The sequence below is a fragment of the Felis catus genome, chromosome B2 (genome assembly GCF_018350175.1).
Source record: "Felis catus isolate Fca126 chromosome B2, F.catus_Fca126_mat1.0, whole genome shotgun sequence".
NCBI lineage: Eukaryota > Metazoa > Chordata > Mammalia > Carnivora > Felidae > Felis > Felis catus.
In genome coordinates this window covers 115,189,834-115,213,023 of record NC_058372.1, presented here as the reverse complement: position 1 = coordinate 115,213,023, position 23,190 = coordinate 115,189,834, and the positions used below count along the sequence as shown (strand labels likewise).

At 36.1% G+C, this 23,190-nt stretch overlaps 1 protein-coding gene across 13 annotated transcripts in view; it reads left to right on the top strand.

The window, feature by feature from the left end:
* The window catches only part of PTPRK (protein tyrosine phosphatase receptor type K), a 561,747-nt gene that overhangs the window by 305,798 nt on the left and 232,759 nt on the right, over positions 1-23,190 (top strand). The gene's annotated exons all lie outside the window — the stretch shown is intronic.

The window sequence follows — 23,190 nt, the reverse complement described above, 5'->3', positions numbered from 1 at the left end:
GTTCAACACTGAGGTATGTTAGGTATACTCTATAGGAAAATACTGGAGATATAGTATCAAGTTATGGTATGTGTTATGAAGAAAAACAAACACTCAAAATGATGGAGATGAATATTTTAGCGAGGGTGATCTGGAAGACCTCTTTAATAGGTGGCAGTTGAGCTGAACCCTTAAAAATGGGTTATCTATTTTCCTATGTGAAAATGTTGATGAAATGCAGCTCTGTTGAATAGACTCCAGCATCAGTCAATAATGACACAAACGTAAATAGTTATAAACCACCTAAGTCTCCTTAAGAAGTTTAGGAGATCCTAACAAGAAAGTCTAACCTTGACTGAGATTTGTCCAATGCATCAAGCAAGGTCTTTGTGAGCGAGTCTTCTTTGATGGGATCTAAAGGTTGAGAAAAGTTGTCCAGGTGAGGGATGTGGACATGGGGGCAGGGACAAGAGAAAGCAGTGCCAACAGAAGTGCCAGGCAGAGAACAAGGCACATGTCAAGGCCCAGAGGCTAGAAGCAGAACATCAGATATTTCCATATTCAAGTTAATCTATGTTCAATCCTTGACATCGAATGTCTTTACCTACTTTATTTCAAGATTTACTTGATTTTAATACTTTAACCTTTAATACTTTAGAGAGAAGAAAATTGAAACTCAGACTATTTGATAACTGCCCAGAGCCACAAAAATCTAATAATTGGCTAAACCAAAATTTAACCCTGCATTTCTTGACTCCTGATGCTGGGCTCATTCTTTTCCGCTACAGCTTTATCTTATAATGTTACTAGCCCTTCATAATGCTTTTGTCTTGAGACATCTTACAGCTCATTAAAAAAGTTTACCTTTGTAGATTCGATACGACTTATTTTAAATAAAACTTCTCTCCTGTCTCCAGAGTCAGCTGATAGGCTGTGCTTCAGTTCATGAAGTCACAGCCCCAGCTAACTGAATAATAGGGAAATACGATAATGTTTCAGTGTTCAGTGCTCAGGCAGTGTTCAGGCGGACAGTTTTTATGCTTGTAGATGCTTGTGTGCTCCTCTCCGTTGAGCCTGTTGCAACAGCTTTGTCACCTGAGCCTACACTGGCAAGCCTGAAGGTGTCCTAGGGTAGCCTCCAGAGTGGTTAGCATGCTATGGCTACAGGAAGGTGGGCGTGCCCTGGAGTCATGCTCACTGTGTCTGCGTGGTAGCCTGTGTGCATTGGATACAGCCACTGAAGGAGCTGGTGGCTTTTAACAGTGCAGTTAGTGTCCTTCTGAATACCTTCAAGTTATTTGTGTATGTGTGGTGTTGTGTGTATTTTTAGATAAGCATATATCATTTTGTGAAGAAGTGGTCTTATGGTGTATTCAACAGTTTATAGAAGGCAGAGTTGAAGCTTTTATCCAGGTGCTCCCTTTTGGAGCTATATTTCCTTTTTTTCATAGAGCTGTTTTATGTCTGTGTATTTTAGAAGAGATTTGTTTTGGCATTACTGGATCTCTCTTGTTTATCTGAATCAAAGAGTAGATTTTATCATTTTATCAAAGCTGGGTTTTCTTTACCTGGCGACAAATGTATTATGGCTGTCCTAGGAGCGTAACTTGTGGAATAAGTATTTCAATATGATTCGTAAAAGGAGGATCCTTGGACTTCATAGAAAACTTTGGCTGTTTTTTTTCTTTTTTAAAGAAAGTTCTGCCATTTAATCTATAATTTTGTTTTAGACTCTGCATGGGACCTGTTGGATTAAAATACTTTGAATTTTGCTATCCAGAGTCTGCTAACATTTTAGAAACATTTTGATAGTTTTAGCAGTTTTATTTCCTTTTCAACATATTTTCAGTTGTCACGTATCTAATACTTACAAGTGATACTTTGCTTGCTGTTTTATTTGAAAACTAATGTATAGCAATAAGTTTTCTTGTTTGTGCGGATAACCACCGAATAAATATTGTTAACCAAAACACCCACCCTTTGGGGTCAGCTGTCCTGGTGTTAAAACAGTGCTGAGAATTAACTATGGTGACAGGTCCTGTCTCTCAATGGCAGTTTTAAAACTGACATCCTGTTACTTCAATACAAAAGATGGTAATTTTAAAGGAAATTTTGGGGGCAGTGATATGAATCGTCTTTAATAAGACCTGGCATAGTATTGCCTGTTGTCAAAAATGACCCAAGGGTAAGAGTTTATTAGTGCATTTTCTCCTAAACTGAAAGTGACAGGGCATGCTTAAGGCTCTTTTGCTAGGTACAAATGAAAATTTCACTGCAAAATTCTGGCGTTGAAGAGTATTGATCTCTGTTTTCCCACAGCCAGAAGAAGAAAGAAAAGAAAAGTAAAGAAAAAAAGTATGCTGGAGCAGAATTTACTTTGTCATGACTTTAGCATTGCTTCCAGATCATTTTGAGTAATGATAATGTCTTTAGCTTGTGGAAGCCAGTCTTTATTGACAAAAAGTTTTTACAGAAATGAGATAAAGAGCAGATGTTTTTGCTCAATGTTTCTACAAAATTGAAGTGTAAAAATGTGAACTACAGGTTGAAATGGTGTTTACAAGCTTCAAACTAAAAACACTGACTTTGTAGCCTAAGTTATGTTACAGATTTTCATCCTTTCCCTCATTTACCATCTTCTTTCTTCCCCACCTCTCTGAATCAAGGGTCCATTTACATTTCTAAGCAACTGACCCGCAAGAAACTTCTGTAAAATTCTCTGTCTGCTACAACTGATGCTCGATTTCTATTCCTATTTGTTACCCTTTTCTTGTGTTTTTATCTGTGAAACTCATTACCTTTTAAGTTATTTAATGTGAAAAATACAAGGTTTTTGTTTGTCTCTGTTGTTGGTTTGAGTTTTAAAGTTTAGTGCCAACTATCAGCCATCATCAAAATGCTCTGGACTTACTTCACTTAATAATTTTATCTATTCCTACTGAATACTGGTGACCTCTAGCTGTAGCGTAAGTAGGGTGGGTGTCGGAACCCAATCTTACTCAGTGAGGTGGACCTGTCAAACAGATTTTGGTGTTTAAAATGATAGGGATCTGGATTGTTGTTGATACTTCCCTCTGTAAGACAATACAAGCTAGCTTAAAAATAAGGATATTTACTGACTTTTGTACCTGGAGGGTATGGATGTAGTTTTCAGGATTGATTCATTTAGTCATGAAAGATCAAAGTTCTTTCCAGTCCTTCCCTCTGCAATCCATAGTTTTGTGTTCTATCCTAAACTAGGGTCTCTCCTCGGGGCCGCAGGATACCAGTACAGCTACACACTTCTTTGATCTCATCCACTTGGGGATAGAGAGGTTACTACCTCCCATAAGTGTCCAAAGTTGTATGGTTGCGTGTGGAGAGAAAACTGGAATGTCCAGTAGAGAACATTTGTGCACGGGCTTCCAGAGTATAAGCAGTGTTATTCAGAGAGAGTTATTAAGTCTATGCAGGTAAGATAGGAACTGAGGAGATATGTACAAAGGATGTGCAACTTAATTTTCAAGGACATACAGTTTGGAATTTTGTCATGTGGAAGAAAGCTGTTCTCATAATATGTGGGACAAGTATGGAGTGGGATCATAGCTTATTTGGTGAATGCCAAGCTGTTAATGGAATCACTTGCTCGGTGCCAGTTACTCATCACACAGGTGAAGAAGGAAAGAGGTCCAATCTAACTGCATGTCCATTTGGACTTTCCTTTTTCTCTTTAATAAGTTTATTTTTTTAAGTATTTTTTAAAATGTTTATTTTTGAGAGAGAGAGTGTGCGCACATGCGCGTACAAGCAATGGAGGGGCAGAGAAAGGGGGGACACAGAATGCGAAGCAGGCTCCAAGCTTTGAGCTGGCAGCTCAGAGCTGGACATGGGGGCTGGAATCCGGGAACCGCGAGATCGTGACCTGATCCGAAGTACAATGCTCTACTGACTGAGCCACCCAGGTGCCCTTCCATTTGGACTTTTCTTTCAAGTTCTGTTCTTACTGAAATCATTTGTAGTTTTTGTTCCAGCAGAGCCCATCTAGTTTATCTTTGTTTGCTACAGCATCTACCACACTGTTTTTGTGAAGATGATCGATACTTCTCTAACAAGTAATAAATACAATTATTTAGTCCAAGTCACAGGGGTGGGACTGACCCTAAACTAGAAGACAAAGGGGATGGATGAGGAGACATGTGCCGCCTCCCCTACACTTGGTGTGGAGATCTCTGGTATCCACCAAAGGATGATAGCACCTGGTTTTTTGTAGTGTCTAAATCTGTCTCTCTTCTTCTATGAACTAGTAAGGATGACTTTAAGTTTAGCATGAATTTCTTTCACTTAAACCTAAGTTTCACTTGACCAATATGTTGTATTCCAGTCTTTTTTGTATAGAATATTAAAAATCAGGTCTGAATATTTCATTTTAATATTTGAAGCAAGGACATTTGGGAAGTGGAAACATGACATACTCCTACTTTTGTTCGTTGGTAGTTAAAGGAATTTCTGGCTTGAGTCCTTCAGCATGCTGCTTAATACCCCACGCTATTGATTTTTAACTAGTTTTCATAGCACAACTGTCAGACTTTAATACATTCATAAAAAGATCCTTTTTCTTTATGGTGACTTGAAGATCTCTTTTCTTTGCTTCTGTTGTGAAAACTAGTCACCTTGACAGGAAATTTGGAGTTATCCTGGAGAATTCAGTTTAAACATCTATATTTTATGAAATCTGAACTATAATGAAAGTCTAAGAGCACATGAATTAACAACATACTGCCCCTATACAGTTAGGAAAGCACATACAGTCAGTCAGGGGGTACCAAAATGTCTCAAATTCGGAGTAGGCTCCAAATGTTGCGTGCTTTAAAATGTCACTTTGCTACCCTTGAGTATGATAAAAGAAACATTTGGAGTCTCCTCTCATTCATTGTAACTACTTGTAATTCAGGTGATTCAATATACAAGACGTCTGGTACATTTTTAAATTCTAAATGAGCAAAAGGATACTAGATGTCCTCATTTTAGACTGTATGTTAGTACAGAAACTCTGTTCCATCCATTTTTGTACACCATTATTTCAAATACCTTTTCCTGTTAATTTCCTCCTCCCCCGGGTTTTCTTAGGCTACTTCATGAAAATGGCAGAGTGCAGCACTGATTTTCCCCATGCGGTTATTTTCATGTTATTTGTTTTGTTTGTTTTAAAAATAAAAATGCAATCAGAGTTCTTTCCCAGAGGATTTTTGAGTGTATTTTCATAGGTGATTCATGTACAGAGCTCTACATAATGTTTCGCAGTTGAGGTGCTGGTCACTGACTTTTCTAGTGAATCTCTGGGGAGTTTGCTTTTGTTGGAGCTACTTCTTAAGAATTTGAGAAGGATCAAAGAGGAAGCAGAGTAATTTGCATGCCGAATAATTCTCTCTGTGAACTCTAGGGAATTTGATTTCAGAGCACTGTTCCTAGGCCTGTACTTTCCTTGAGAATTTGTGATAAATGTAATTTGGGTCCATTTCTTCCAGAGGACTTCTATTAACTTCAGGAACTAACAGTATCTTTGTAATTTATATTCCCCTCCCTGCTGACTATTTTTCTTTCCCTTACCCCAAACTAAAAAGGAAGCAATGAAGTCAGTTTGCAACTTCATCGGAAAATCAGCTAGCAGCCTTTATTGAGCACTTAAAATGGTTAAGTAATAAGCACCAGGAAATTGGGAAGAAACAGCAGACATGGTCCAGCTCTCTAAAAGCAATTTATAATTTAATTAATTTTATAGGAAAACGTAGAAGTATTGAATATGTTGGCACAGATTTTTGACTTTGATTTTGGTCACATCTCTAATTCTATAGGAAAAAGTAAGATCCTCTAACAAAAAGAAAATACCATATCTAAGGAGCTATTCCGTTCAAACCCTCTGTTAAGCACTATTTTGGTAAATAATGTTGTACTGTGAGAGTCTTATAGAATGTTAATTAAACAGAAGTTCTATAGGTGACAGATTGAAATCAATTAATGAGGCAGAGAGCTAATTCATAGTATTTTTAGCAGTACAGTGAGTAAAGATGGCAATGTAAGGGTTGTGGAGGTATGTGGGACATTACTTCAGGAGTTATAATTCTCTAGTCCTTTCTCCTCTCCGACCACTTCATTTTCTAGAGAATCCAAAGTAGTTGGCTTCCATTACCAGCATACGACTGACATGTGAGTTTTGGTGGTTGGCTTTTACAGTTAACATAAACTGTTTACCTCTGAGATGTTCGCATCCTTTTAAAAGCTAGCAAAAACACATTCTGCTTATGAGTAAAATGTCATCAGGGACTGACTTACTAATAATACAAACTAAGAAATACACAGAAAACAGAAAACATTCACAAAATGTTAGGTAGTAGTCAAATATTTAGTAAATCGGTCAAAACCAACTTGTTTAACAAAGTTTATCATATTACTGAAGAAAGCACTTTTCTTTCATCTGGGTGAATATAAATCATGTTATTTCCTTTTCTAAGGAACATTTGGTCTAGAAAGAATTAAAAACAATCATCAAGCCAACACAAATAAGAACAGGTAAACATTTATATTTTGTTAGCCCTCGGCATGGATTGTGTTTACTTCATAGTTATCAGTTTTTATAAAATAGAAAAAGTTGTACCATTTAGGTGTTAAAAGTGAGGGTTGGGGAATGAGAATTGAACAGAGACTAAATAATTGTGGCAAAATGCAGGCAGCTTTTCTTGACTTGTAAATCCACAACAGCTTCTCTTTATACAGCTTTGTCTTAGCTCCGATGTTTGCTTTTGGAAAAATCGTGGCTTACAGATGTGTTCTCATCTCTTACCGGGTAAAGGACAAGGCTACTTCCAAATTTAGGATATACTTTGGAAGTTAACTTTGTTTTGCTCTCATTTTCTGCTTTCTGAGCCTTAAACTAAGAAAATATTTTGTTGTCTTTCTGTAGTACCGCACAATTTGCGATCAGATTTAGTGGTTATGGCACAGAATCTGTCATTGTGTTAAAACAAACAAACAACAACTGAATAGTTACCTGTTCCCTTGTTAGGAAGAAACGTTACCCACATGGTTATTTACATCTTCCTAATTTCCATTGGCATTTTCTTTCATCTTCAAATACATATGGAGGAAACCATTGCTACTCTCATGTTACCGGTTACCCCTCCAACAGCTTCCCTTCACATTAAGGGGGGGAAAGAAATCACAGCTCTTTCCTGGGACAAAAGGCCTTCAATGAAATAACCCCTGGGCATCAATCAAAATTCATTTCCTATCATGCACCTCCTTCCTCAATCCACCACAGACATATTGACTCCTCCAAACTTACTCCTACCTCAGGGCCTTTGTTTTGTTGTTCCCTCCACCTGCGCTTCTTTTCTCAAATACATGCATGCTTTCATATTCTTATTTTATATTATTTCATATCCTCATTTCATATTCATTCTGATTTCTTTTCAGTTTTTTTTTTGGAATACCTGAAGGCCAATGATAGTTATTTTCTAGAACAAGAGAATGATTAATTTCTTCTCCAAAATTATTTAACTGTACAGTTTCAAAAGGTCTTTTATTAGCATGTGCAGAACAAATATTTGCACAAGACAATAGCCTCAAATAGGTTTGCGGCGTTGAGATACGGTAAACAGAAATGTGTATATTAATTGGCTATTTCCTTTATTTGTCTGAATTTTATTACATATCCTCTGGGTGCTCAGTACTTTGTTTACCTTCACTGCCATCACTTCCACTGAGTCACCTGCTTTTATAAAAGGCCTCCTCAGTGCTCTCCCCACATCAGCACCTGCCTCTTCCAAGTCAGTATTCCCATGGCAGTCAGACTGCTCAGACTACACAAAGTCAGTCAGACTGTGCTCCCCAGGTTCTGATGGGTTTTTGTTCATGAAGAAGGAAAAAAATGGGTGTAAGTGAGAGATTTATTTTAAAAGGCAGTTTTCACATATACTATTGCATCTCATCATAGTGTCCAAGCCCACCTTCACCTGGTTCTGCCCTCTTCAGTCCTTCATGAGACTCTCCTTGCTCACCAAAATTGGCTTGGTTTCATTTGCTTTAATACAGCATGCTGTCTTCCACCTTAGGGCCTCAGCTTTTTCTGCCTGTAGCATTTCTTTATGAGTCTTCAAAATATAAACGTGTTCCTAACATCTGCCTCCATCACTAGACTGACAAAGTCAAGGACTATCCTCTTTGCTCATTCATTACTGAGTCTCTATAGACAGCACCTTGGCCAATACCCAGCAGATATAATCAAATAATTGTTGCCAAAGAAACACAAAGAACGTGGGTTGTAGAACGCCTTATGAAAGGCATGGATTTAATCTGTAGAGCAGAGGAGGACAGCCTCATTACTGCCGTTGGTGGGCAGGGAATGTACTGGGGAGATGAAGTTTCATCATGCCACTGATGGAGGGCAGGCTCTTGATAGCTGAAGGTAAGGAAAAGGAATCTCAAGCAGAAGGTGTGGGGAAATACATGCTCTTGTGAACAGTATTAAATATTGACTATGGCATAGTGTTTTCCAGGGGAAAAGTCTGAGATGAACCAAAAGTGCACTTTGAGCCCTAATTGTGGAGGAATTTGAGTCCAGACTAAGAAATAGAAATATGTTTTGTAATCTGATTTGATTTGGGGACTTTGGGGAGTTTTGAAGTAGGTTACACATGTTCATAATTGTTTCAGAAAACCAGGATGGGGGATGAATTGGAGAATGGTGACTTTGCATGGAGTTTAGGGGGGGCTCTAATATTCATAAAAGCTTGAGATGGTGAGGTGTCCTCAAGGGAGTATTTGTTGGAAAGAACAAGTCAAGGCTGAGGGATGATGACAGGGGAAGGAGCAGTGAGCTTGGCATACGGGGTGAAGTATATGGTACTATATACAGAAATCAGAAGACTTGTAGAAAAGCTTATTGAATAGCATGGATCATAATTTCAGTTGTAAGCTTTTGCTTGTGTTACTAAGAGAGACAGTTTTAAAATCTATAGGCATGCGGGGAAAAGTTTTGAGTAATTATAGGATGTTGAATAAGGATTCATCACAAGGCAAATTAAACAATAAGTACTCAGTGCATAGAAACACTTTTGTATTTCGTAACCTCCCATTTCATAGACTTTAGCCAATATTATTGTAATTTTTCATGTTGTTAAACTTAGGATAAAAGCAGATGTATTCAATTAAGTGGAAAATTTAGAAAGAGAACCCTGTTTAAAGATGTCTTTTTTTTTTCTTTCTTCCTGACATTATCCACATATAAAAACACATGGAAAACCTATCATGTGTGAATATTCTTTTCCCTGCTTGTTCAGTGTGGGTTTCTGATTGGATTTGAGGCTAAGTGAAATGCTTTTTTCCTGTTGCATGTAAAAACTATACTTCATAGAAATAAGGCAAGCTCTCTAAAGACTTCACTTTCTCTGCTCTTCAGTATTTGATTGCCCCTGATTATAATGCTCCTAGACACACCTTTTTCTTACATCAGTTTTTTACAACGTTGGAAGGAGGGGGATTTTCTAAGACTTTTGTCCAGCAGCATTTCTCAATCCTGAAAGAATGCCATTCACTGCAGCAGGTGGCTTAAAAATATTTACTTAAGGGTAGATAAGAGTTCTCATCTGAGGTAATTTTCCTATCTTAAAACCCCCACCAGGTTTGACATTTCTCTGTATTGTGCGGGATTGTTTGAAAGTAGTTACCATGACCAGACTGGTGGATGCATGGTAATGATGAAAAGCAGGGTGTTTGAGATTCAACGTAGATGGCAGAAATGCAAGATGTCAGAGAAGCCATATATTAAAGAGAATTTGAATTGGAAACCGAATCCCAATCTGCCACTGGGAACATTTTGATCATTTTGATTTATTAAACATTTATAACAGCATTCAGATGGAGCGGAATTAAAACCCTTTAGTTTGGGATGGTTTATTGTATGCCAACCACTATGTAACGGGTATCATTTTTGAATGTTCTCTTAGCAGTTGGTGAAGAAGGGGGGGAAAGGGTGTAAGTGAGAGATTTATTTTAAAAGGCAGTTTTCGCGAGTATTATTGTATCTAACTTTGAATCCTTCTCTTTTGTTTGTATTGTGTTTAGGATAAACACGTTTTGCAGTTTTGACATACTAAGTACCTTAAAGTTCTTGTTTTTACTTCAGACATATTTGAAACTGATTAATAAATTTTAGGCTGAAATATTGCCTTGGTATACATGTTGTAACTACCTTTTCTTTTCAGTGGGTATACCCTTTGTATGCAGAAGCATCTATGTCTGTTACTATCTGAGTTTGTATTTCTGAGTTTTATGGATAAATATTAACAAATATTAATCAAACTAAAATTGTAATGCAAGGCTGAAGCCTAACTTACAAAACAAAACATTTCCCTCCAACTACTAGAATTCTATAACTCGGGTCTTTTAAAAATGGTCTTTCGGCATCAGCAAGCATGAGTAGTGTTTTCTGAACAGTGGCTCCGTAATGAAGAGAAATCAATTACTATTAGAGAAGCACTGTAGGTTAAAGGTGTTACAAGTTCACACTTGGTTTTGCAGGCGGCAGAGGGTACTTAGTTGTGAATCAGGAATGATACAAAAGATGGATGAGACAGAGTTCAAGGAGCAGTAATGTGAAGGTCCAGGACTATCGTTTCCTGCTGTCTCTGCAGCAATGATGGATGGTTTGGTGGCGAGTAATAATACCAGATGATGAAAGATGTGCACCTAGCGTCTTGAGGTACTGCATACTGGCTACCTGTTGGAGTTCTGGGGCATAATGATTCCTGATTTGCAACCAAACGGGTTTGCCACATTTAGCAACCGAGATTTTTGGCAGCTGCGAAGGAAGCAAGTGGCGTATCAAACACTCCTGCACATTGTAAATTTAATTACCTCATATTTATGCATAGTAGTTGTTGGCGGGATCTTGTAAGCTATGCTAATATGGTAGGTAATTTGTTACCTCCAGAAATCACTTTCCATGTGTCTTCTGATCATGATCATGAAACATGATAAATGATCCAGCCCATGAGGTATAAATGAAAATGAAATGGGTAATTGGATTCAATGTCTAAATTGTGGCTGGAATAGTCACAACAATTATAATTGAATTTATCTCATAAAAATGTGTCTGGTAATATTTTAGTGACCTTTCACCATCCTGAGCCTAAGGTGTTAAATGAAATTACTCTTAAGATGATTGTAAAATGTTTATAACAATTATTTTTTTAAAAAAAAATATCCAACACTGTAAATTTTCTCTTTACTTGCTTAAGTTTTTAAAGTATCTTGTTTATCTACAATGGGTTTAGCCAATTGATACTGATAATCTTCTTTTGATACTGAAAACATAACATTTCGTTGCTACCCATGCCTTTATTGAATATAATGGAAGTTGTTTTTATGAATATCTTTTATTATTAGCAGCACATGTCTTCCTGCTGGGTTATGGAAGTGTATCCTATTGCTGAATGTCTATGTTTTCTTTGATTCTTATAAGGGAATGTATCTGAAATACCAAAATAAAATAGTTTGTTGTAAATATCATCAGTTTTACCCTTTCCCTCTTGCTTCTCTTCAATTCACTTTGAATAACAAAAATTATTTTATTATAAACATAAGAGTACTCTTAATTTATTCATTGATTTGATTAACATTTTTCTGCAGTTATGATAGGTTAATCCTTGTATTTGTTGCTAATAACAATGAATAAGACACATAATCATCGGGATCTTATAATTTTCATATATAGCTATGGGAATATCTAGTCTTGAGGTTATAGCATTCTATAATGTCTTCTTCGTACGTGATGCTAATTCCTTCCTCTCCTCCACTTTCTTTCCATGAGAGAGCTAAGAAAACTTCTGTTTTCTTAGAAGAAAAACTTCTTCCTTCAATTTCCAACTAAAAAGGAACTCTTCCACATTAGTTAATAGCAAGATGGAAACTGAAAAGTTATCTGAAGGGGTGGGGGTGGGGTGGTTCAGTTGGTAAAGCGGCTGACTCTTGATCTCAGCTCAGATCTCCATCTCAGCATTGTTGAGTTCTAGCCCCACATTACACTCCACACTAAGTTATCCGGAAATACAGCTTTTCTTTTAAATGAAATATGTCAATAAGCAAGTCATGTCCCTAGAGACCTGGTTTTCCACTCAAATTTTATGCTTAAAATTTTTGCACTTTCCATGTACATTAGTGATGAAGGTAGCTGAGCACCAACTCATAAGCTAATTTTGGTAACTGACTGATGTAACATGGCATAATGAACACGATTAAGACAATTCTTTCTAGTAAATATAAATTAAGTAAAACAATATAAATGTTCAGTATAAGTTGTAGTAAAAAAGCACCCATTATAATACATTTGCAGCATGCTAGGTGCTATTATTGAAGGTTTACATACATCATTTCTCTAGTTTCATGGCAACTCTTAATATCCCCATTTTACCCCCAGGAAGCCTGAGGCTGGGAGGTAGAGTTGCTCAGACCACGTGACTCTAAGGGGCTGGCCTCACATCTTAACCCAAGCCTGACTCTAGAGCTCACAACTCTTTTCTTTCACCACACCAAGGTAACATTATGCAGTACATAAACTAACTGCATCTACATAGTGGTATTTAGAAAAATACTACTTGAAGCAAGATTTAGATAAACATCAATAAGAAACAGATTTGTGAGGTTTCACAATGTTTCAGTCATTCCAACTACTTTGTAACTGTGATCATTCAGTTGTCATTTTAGAAACAATGCATTTACTTGCTTTGGCTGCTGTTTTTAACTCCATCTTGTCCTGACAAAAGTAATGTTATAGCTACAACCTACCATTTTATTTTTATTTATTTATTTATTTATTTAACCTACCATTTTATAGCAGTGGTTTTCAATAGAGGAGCAGAAGATGCATATAACCCTCTTTAAATCAAATGCAAGGTCTTTACAAATCTGTGATTCCCTCACATTCCTTTCCCAGATTCTGATGTACTAACAGCAACATGCACATGCAAGCAAACCTATGTGCTCTCCCAACCTAGATTCCAGCAAGCCTGGTGAGGTTTTGTTAGAATCTCGGCAGAAGCCAGTACATGTGTGGTTTTGAAAAGTAAAGAAACTATTGTGATATTCCTCCCACATTTTTCTTCTCCTCTTTCCTGAGCATTTTTAGATTTTATACCAAGAATTATGAATTGCTTCTGTAGCTCTACAAAAGCTTTGGGAATATGTTACATGCCTTTAATAATATCATATGGTTGTTTTGATTTCAAAGCATCTCTGTAGAAGAAAAATACCAATCAGAATTCAATAGCCTACCCTCTCTCTGGTGTCACAGTGTTTGGTAATCAAAAAAGGTCCATCAGCACTTATTGTTAATTTCACATGAATGTTAGCAACTTCAGACCATCTCCTGGACCATGCTTGCCAAGCTGGGCTTTTCTGTGGTCCAGCCATGGAAATGAAAATCTCAGACTCCCTAGCTTATTTTTATTTTTGTCTCTTTCTTTACGGATTACCTCCATTATCTTATTATTTTCAGCTTTGTTGTAATAAGATTAGAAAAGTCTTTTTTTCCTTCTTTTTTTTTTAATTTTAGAGAGAGAGTGTGTGGTGTGTGAGCAGGGGAGAGGGACAGATGGAGGTGGGGAGTGGGGGGGGGGGGAGAGAGAGACAGAGAGACAGAGAGACAGAGAGACAGAGACACCCAAGCAGGCTCCATGCTCAGCATAGGAACTTGATTTAGGGCTCAATCCTATGACCGGGAGATCATGACCACAACTGAAATCAAGAGTCAGAAGCACAACTGACTGAGCCACCCAGGCGCCCCTAGAAAACTTAATGTATGCTATGGAGGAAGTTTTCTCCTCCACTTACTCTATTTTTGTATTCAAGGTAGGGATGGGCTTGGACTCTATGTTGAAAATCAAATCATGGGTCAAGTTCCCTTCTTTTTCAAACAACTCACTTGCAGAGTAGCTCCATTTCTGTGTTTGCTACACGAGTTAAAATCTAGACAGATGTTTATTAGATGAACTCACAGAGTTTTTCTGTGAATTAACAGTGGCAGTGCAATCAAAATTTAAATAATGTCAGGACATTAATGATGACCTAAAACTGGCATGATTCCAGAATAATGTTAAATAAAAGGAAATTATAATAGAGAGATGCTATGGGAAATGTATGAACTATGCAAAAATAGCATTCATATATAAATGAATTCGAATAAATATTTCTCAAGAACTTATTGTTACAAAGCAGAAAGTAAGTTTACCTGATGCCCTTATATGACGGATGACCTCATAATGTACAAAGGTGACTAGAACTCAACTATTCTATCCAAGATGAATTTGACCCATCTTAAAGGCAGGAAGATTTTAATGCCTAAACTTCTTCTTTTTTTTTTAATTTTTTTTTAATGTTTATTTATTTTTGAGACAGAGAGAGACAGAGCATGAACAGGGGAGGGGCAGAGAGAGAGGGAGACACAGAATCTGAAACAGGCTCCAGGCTCTGAGCTGTCAGCACAGAGCCCGACGCGGGGCTCGAACTCACAGACCGTGAGATCATGACCTGAGCCGAAGTCGGCCGCTTAACCGACCGAGCCACCCAGGCGCCCCCCTAAACTTATGCAGATAGATATTCTCATTTCTTTTAAAGGAAGATATTCTAAAATTTTAGAAGTCAAAGAGCTGATGCAAGAAAGTGTAGAAAGAAAAACATATAAAGTAGTCTTTTTCAGTGATTTAGGAATTTTCAAGAGAAATTTTTACTAAATTATATTTTTGCCATAAATGCAGACTTAAAAAATTTAAATCTCACTCAGGATGAGATTCACACTGTATTAATGGTCCTTGACTTGTGTGTGGAAGTGTGTTTCTGGATAGGAGATTTGGCCCAATGAGATGCACAGTTACCTTTCTCCTTATCCATATTTTAATTTCTTATTTAAGTACAGTGTAGACATACAGAAAATTGTACATTAAAAAACAGAGTTTGATAAATGCATAGCTTGATGAATTTTCACACACTAAATATACCCACAATCCACATAAAAAGGTAGAATATTACCATCACCCAAGAAGCCCACCTCAGTTCCTTCCAGTCTCCACCCAAGGTGACCACTGTCCCTGACTTCTAACAGTAATGGTTAATTTAGGCCAGAGGAATTCTGTACTTTACTGGTTTCCATCTCCAACATGAAGTTTATGAAACCCATTCTCATTTGACGTCAGTGTTGTAAAATATTATATCTTGTTACAGTGCCACAATTTATTCATTTTATTGATATTAGGCATGTAATTTGTTTTCTCTTTGAGCTCTTTATAATAGTGGTATGTGAATATTCTAGTACATGGCTTTGGTAGAACAGATGTACTCATTTGGCAGAGGGGGGAGGGAGCCTATACTAGGAAGTAGAATTTCCACATAATAAGGTATGCTAATGTTCAGCTTTCATAGGTAGTAGTAAACAGGTTTGTTGTGTCAATATATAGTGCAACTTGAAGCATAAAAGTTCTAATTGCCCCATATCCTCACCAGCACTAGGTATTATCCTACCTTCCATTTTTAATTATCTTATGTTCATTCTTTCATTTGTTTATAAATGCATTTATTCAACCATCATTAATTGATTGCTTAATATGCCAAGCAGTAAAGACACAAACTCAAAGACAAATAAAATTCTTACCTTCTAGGTGCTCAGCAATGAAAGAGAGAGAGAGAGAAATATATAGATAAATCTCTTTCAGGAAAAGTTGCTGGCCCCATGGCTTAGATAATGCAGGCTTGACCATTTTCCTTTTCCTCACCAAGTAATTGTCATTTGAGTTTATAAAGAGAATATAAATGTACAGTCAGTGAAGTATTTAAGATGATGTTTATTTATGTATTAAAATAAACTAACTTCTGAAGCAATATTAAAACTATCCAGTCCCAAGTTAGTGCTTTTACATTTAAAACACATCATTATGCCTTATAAAGTATATGGCTTTGGAACAAGAAATGGTGCCCTTCAGGTCCAATAGGGAGATCTCTGTTATCAACTTTTACAAGTGTGTCATTTTATAAAAATTTATGCCAAAGAAACATGATACATTTTCCTCCTCTTTATAATACTTAAAATAGTAGATTTCCTTACCTAATTCTTATTTATCTTTAGTCCACTGATGAAAGTACTGTTTACAAGATTCTTCAGTGCCTGTGAAAATATTTGCGTATCTCATGCATTATTTTTTTCCCCTAGCAAATTTTCAGTTGATCTGGCTAATGTTGCAGCAGGATGGCAGTTTTTAAGTTCACAGAAAGAATCTATGAACAGGAACAGTCTAGGTCAGTAGCCATTCCATGTCCTTATTTTTTAAAGGCATGATATTTAGCCAAAGTAGAAGAGGGAGGTTTCTTGTCATTTAGTAGCAGTAGCTGAGAAAGAAGTGCCCAACCCTTTAGCTGTATAATTGCACTACTTATGGTCTTGACACACTTTATGTCACTCTTCTGGAAACTTTCTCTTTCTGTGTGCTGATGGTTCACAACTTGGGCTGCCTTCCAATAGTCTATGTTGTATATACTATAATTTGATATTCTGGATGTCTAGATACCCCCCACTATAGTGTGGAATATAGGGGTGGTCGAAGGGAATGAAAATAAAATGTCTCTTTCTGATTGAGCTGTCACACCAGTGTAAAATGTCCTTTGGCTGGTAACCATTTACATGGTTAAATATCTTTAAAATGTCAGTATCTTGTTATTTTATCAGATAGGTCTATAATTATTCTTGTCTATCTATTTCCATTTGATTATAAAACTGGGTGTGGTGATTTTATTTTTGATGGTACTTTAACTGTTGGAGACAGGCATTTTGTTCCCTGAAGAAAGGCTAATAGAACCATATGATTAAAATAGGTATTTAGAAGTCCTTGTAATTATAGTGACCAGATTGATGGCTCTATTTTTATGGCATTGCCTTTTTTTCATCATTATGCCTGTACATTCTCAAGTTACCCATAGAAACCTGCTTTTCTTAGTTCAGAGACTTAAGTACAGATGTACAGAAATCTGTCCTTTAATCCCCTGTTCAGATTGCTTGACTCTGACCTCGTTACCATCAGGGAAAGTTGATCTGGAGACACTGACTGCATCTGCGAACTCATTTCATATTAAAAGTTCTCTATCTCCTGACTTAATCAATGACATCTAACTCAATAGACACACAATTGTTTTTGTTTTGTTTTGTTTTATCTCAAAATTGAGGAAATGTTCTAGAATTGTTAACTTATGTCATTTTTCTTTTGGAATAAATCTACATTGGAAATCTTTACATTACGAAATTGAGTTGCATCTGTTTAAGCTAATGACACAGTTTCTTTGCTATGAAGATCCTTAAAAGTCTCTGAAGATTTATGCTTTTTGAACTGAAAAGAATCCCAAAATTATGACTGTTCTGCAGGTAGTAGTACATATACACAGCCTATTCTCTAGAGGAATTATTTATATGAGTGAAATCTTATTCAGTTGTTTTTATTGTGTCACCACATATTATTTTTTCATTAAAAAAAAACAAGTAAATATATCACTTGTGTATTAGGGGGATATGTCTAGCTAAATGATAGCCATTCTGCACACTCCAGAGTCATGTAGAAATGTCAGGTAAATAATAGTTCTTCTGACTAATTGGGGGTAAATAAAGTCTTGGATTTTACATGCCTGGGAACCAGGGTCATTGAGTGGAGGGAGTGAATAGTACCTCCTAATTTCATTACTGGACTGTCATTGCACTAAAAGGCCATCTGTTGCTGGCTACATATACATAAAAGCTCCATGCATCATTTTGAATTGACTTGGAATAATTACAAAGTACATATTCATAGTGAACATGTGCTTATTATGTATTATAATGAATCAATGCAACAGAATATTTAGACCCAGGGATCAAGTTGGCAAACTCAGATTGTGTTTGGTTACAATTAAATGTTGGAAGATTTTTCTAGTTGCATAGTGTTAAAATACCTTAAAATCTGGAATTTAGACTCAGGAGATTTTTCAATGTTTTTTACATTCCAGCTGTGGAAGAGTCAGGATATTTTTAAATAATACTTTTTTTCTTGGTTATGTTGTATAGATTACAAATACACGTACATATACATGTATACATGTATATATGTGTGTGTGTTGATAAAGAGAAGTATCATAATCTCATTATAGTAATTATGAAGTGTTTTTTTTTTTCTTTTAATTGCTATCTCTTGGTTTACTGGAGTCAGCCATTGTATCTTAATACATATTAATATAAAATGAATATAAATGGTGTTACTCCAAATCCTTTGGCCTATCACCTAGAATGGGATAATCATCTGTATAACATAGGCATATTTACCATGTTATTGTCATTTACAAATGTAGTTTCTCCTCCTTTCTCCTAAAAATATGTATGTATGTATATATGTATGTATGTATGTATGTGCATTAATCTGCCTTATAAAGGTGACTGATGGGATGGTAATATGATTACCTATTTACGACCCTAGACTGGAGGGAACCAAAGAGAGTTGAGGGCTTCTCCAGTTTTACTACTTACCTGATTGTTATTCTTAGAGTCAACTGGATGTTCTTCTGTCTAAATGCATGAACAGTTTTAGCTCTGACAAAGCTGAAATAAGGGATTAAATGGCCATAAGAGAAATCTTCTATATTAGCTTCTGACTCAATCAAAGGGATCCATAATTTTTATCATAACATATGTGGTTTCCTGCCATATGGATTGTGGTACTGAAGGAGGCTTGTGTAAATTTGTTCAATTATGGCAATAATTCATCATTCTGAACCAATTGATTACATAGATATTAATGAGGCAGAATCTAGTTTTGGGACAAAATTAGATAAAAATTCATAGGTATCTCGCAGTTAGATTATGTGGGCTAAAAAGCAAATAAACTTCACTTTTCAAAATCCCTTCACCTTTTCATATCCCCTAAATATGAGCTTTACCTTATTTTTACTTTCTGCTGGCAGATCTAAAATAGTGCGCTGCTTCTGTGCCTTTTTATTTCAAGCAGGTAATAAAGTTATTGCAGCAATGTTTTCAAATCAAGATGAATAAAATGCCATGGTAATGCATAGGAGATAAAATTCAGTATGCAAAATTTGTAGTTTCATTGCTGAAATGATTCTTCTTATTTCAGCACTTTAGGTAGCAGGAAAGAGCCATGTCAGTGAGATTAAATACTGTAATTCTACAGATCTTGCAGCTAAAAAAAATGAATACATATCACACAGGGATTGAAAGACAAAATTGCTGTTTAATATGATGAGTGGCGTATTTAGTATTAGAATTTTTCCTACCCTAGATTAAATTTTGTTCAAGAAACTCAGGTTGTCGGTGTATTCTGATATTAGTGCAATTGTATATTTTGATAACATTTCTAAATATATCAGGTCTTGATCTTAGGGTCAAGAGTTTAAGCCCTGTGTTGGGCTCCATGCTGAGCAATGGAGCCTACTTTAAAAAAAGAAAAAAAAAAAAAGAAGACTGAGAATTATATGTTTGTGTCTGTGCCTTTTTACTTTTTTTTTTTACAAGCTGGATAAATCATTTCATGCCATTTGGTTACTAAGCAATTGCTTAGAAAATGTTCTTTTGTTCCAGTCAACTAACTCCTTTAATTAAATAGTAACATTTTGTAGGTGCTGTGTATCAATGTCAAAGCAATCCACTACCTATGTGGTTCAAAGCTCAAGGTGGTAAATCTTACATTTTGAGGACTTAATTTCATCTCTTGAAAACAAATTACACAACTTAATAAACAAATAACAAAGTTTTACTGTTGCCATCTCCAAATGATGGCTCTCATGCTGAAGTTGTCGTCTACATTTTGTTGTATGGAATAGATAGGAATTTTTCTTACAGTGGCATAGGCAACTTTGTTTTTCAAGGTGTTATTGAACCAGCCATTCATTCTATAATTACTGAACTTAGACATTGATAGATACTGAGAATGTAATGATGGGGAAGTTTTATGAGCACATTACACATTTTCTTGGAAAACAGAGCTAAAAGAAAAAGTAAAACCACTCGTGGTCTCAGAGTTCCCCAGTCACTGCTAGTAGCTTTTTGATGTATGTCCTTCTGGTGGTGATGGTTGGTGGTTTTCATTTTTTCTCCCCTAGGAGCACACTTTTTACTTTTTAAAATGAAAGCTCTAATAGACTTAAACATTTAAGTGTCCCCTGACATTTGTTATATAATCTTAACACCTTGAGTTCTTGATGTTTGTGTGAAATTCTGTTGAACTGATCGACCATAAATTGTGTCTCTGTTTTCCTCTTGTTGAATATTTTGATTGTTTCCTTTTTTGCTCTTCTAAACAAAGATTTAAATTATCCCCTTACACTAAATTACCAGAAGTGAAATACTTTACAAACACATTTTTATTTCTTGATATTATATTGGTAGATTATTTTCCAAAAACATGATCAGTTCACTTGCCTATAAGCAAGCTGTATACTCGAATGCCATTTAACTATGCGTCATTAACCGTGGTCAAGCCTGTGTGAATCCATGATCACCTATTCAGCGTTTGCAACCTCTTCTTCAAAATTCTGCTGCACTGCTCTTTTGAGAAATGGAAATGTAAGCGATGTAATAATTTTAGGTAAGTGTAAGCCATGGAGTGCTGAAGTGAAGTGATTTTTAACATTGTTGTAGTGTTTCTCCAGAAGAGGCTATTGGTGTTTTGGACTGGAGAGTTCTTCATTTTGTGAGGCTACCCTGTGCATTTCTTGATCTTAAGTCACTTTCAGCCCACTCAAAGTCATTAGCACTCTTCGGTCATTTGAACAACTACCCATAGGAAAGAGGCACTGGGAGGAGAGGAAGAAACTCTTGTTTAGCCCTACAGAATTATTAGTGACAAAAAATGCATAGTATAAACAAACATATATCACTAAAGCAGAGCTTTGCTATTCAGTTGAAAATTTTCTCAATTTATTTAAAGTATTTCTACATACTTAACAGAAATCGTATATATTTATTTCATGGTTCTCAGAAGTTTTTCGTAAGTGTGAGCAGTGGCCATCCTACACGCTTTCGGTAGTCTACCATAACTACATGCTAACACTCGTCTAATTTTCACGGAGATGATAAGGGATGGCACTAGCTCCTTTTGACTGACGCTTGGTCTAGGTGCTGGCATAGGAGCCTCAGGCTTAACAATATCCCAACTCTGTGATGTTTTAGTATTAACTTTATTTGACCAGGTCACGTTTCGGAGCCACCTGAATGATAGGATTTGAAAGAAATGTCTCTCAATTCGATTGTTGAATTTTTAAAAAAAAGGATTTCAATATATTAAATTTTAAAGTTATTTTGCTTAAAAATCCGTTAATGCACAAATTGTAAACATAATTGAAATAGTAATTTATCTGAGAGATAATTTATAGAATTTGCTAACTGCGTCATTGATATGAGCAAAAAATTTGAGATAGTAGCCGGAAGAGTGAATGGAGAGGTATTTGGCTGCTTAAGGAATTTATTACGACTGGAAATCTGAAGTGTCAAAGAAGTCACAGAGTGAAAATTATAGCAGAACTATCGCTCTTTTCATAAATATATCTGCATGACAGTTCATAAAGTGTGAATGCAGGAGAAACCTTGTTACATAAATCTGAAAATTTTCAAATGTGTACTTCATGTCAACATCTAAGGAAAAATTAACCAAATTATGTTACCTGTGTGATATTGAATGCCCAAAGAAAATGCTTCTAATTTTCTATACCTTTCTTTTCATTTCTTGTGGGAAGAAAGGCATCTTATTCATCAGTGCTACTCTTTCAGATTTCTTGAAGCCCTCAAGTACCATTAAATTATATTGTTATCTTTTGGGGGGGCATAATTTAAACTCATTTGAAATTATTATAGGGTAGCTGATAAATGCTTGAATTATTTGTTGCATTGATATCATTCTTCCTGCTCTCACACTTCCTGTTCACAGTCTCTACTGTCTGTCCCCCTTTACTTCAGCATTTGATAGGTGATGATTAAGAAAAGTTAAACAACATGAAGCATGAACCAGTGAATTTTCTTTTTTAACTGGAACTGGATCAGAATTTTGAAGAGGGGAATGATAAAGAAATAGAATAACATTGATTTTGAAGTGATCCATTCACTTAAGAAAATAAATGATAGTAAATAAAATATCTCCCAGGCTAACAGTTGAATATTGATTTTTACAGGAATTTAGATATGGTAAGGGAACATTGACTCCTATAGCCACTTGAAGTAATAATGTTCATCTTTATTTTTTATTTCCTTAAAAATATAAATAGCAAAAAAAGCACTATAGATAAATTATTTGTTATTTATATTTTCCACTGCTCTGAACCTAACTATAAAACTTTCCTAGAAGTATTTTCTGCTCACAGGCTTCTTAACAAATGGAGAAAAGGTAGAGCTAAGATATTTCCCAGGAAGAAGGATGAGATTGTAGTACACATCTGTGGTAGGGTGAAAAATGCTCCTAAAGATAGCAGGTCCTAATCCTTGGAACCCATGACTATTTCCTTATCTGGAAAATGGCCTTTGAGGATATGACTGAGTTAGGGGTCTTGATGTAGGGAGATCTTGGATTACCCTTGTGGATCCTAAATGCAGTCACAAGTGTCCTTAATTTAAGTAGGAGGTAGAGGAAGATTTGACAACAGGGAGAAGAGGAGAAGGCACTGTAACAGGTGAGAGATTGGAGTGAGGTGGCCACAAGCCAAGGAATGAATACCAACAGCCAGCAGATGTTGGAAAAGGAAAGGAACCGATTCTTTCCTTGTCACTTGGAGGAAGTATGGCCTGGTGCCACCTTGACTTCGACCCAGGTATACTGATTTTGAGTATCTGGACTCCAGAACCATGAGAGAATACATTTCTGTTGTTTTAAGCCATGAAGGTAGTGGTAATTTGTTAGAGCAGCCATAGAGGACAAGTGTAGTGTCATTGCCTGCTTTTAAGTGACAGGACTAATCTTGAGATACTTTTTAGTCAAGGCTTCTTTGGCAATAAATAAAACAGTTTGGAAGATGTTAGGATTGAGAGATAATTTGATTTGCTTATTTGGATGGATGACTATCGAAGTGTCATTTGCCTTGATGTTTACTTCGCTGACTTTTTTTCTGGCTTTGTGGCTTCTATTTCTGATTCTGCATTTTATTATTTAACCGAATGTTAGTAAGTGACACATG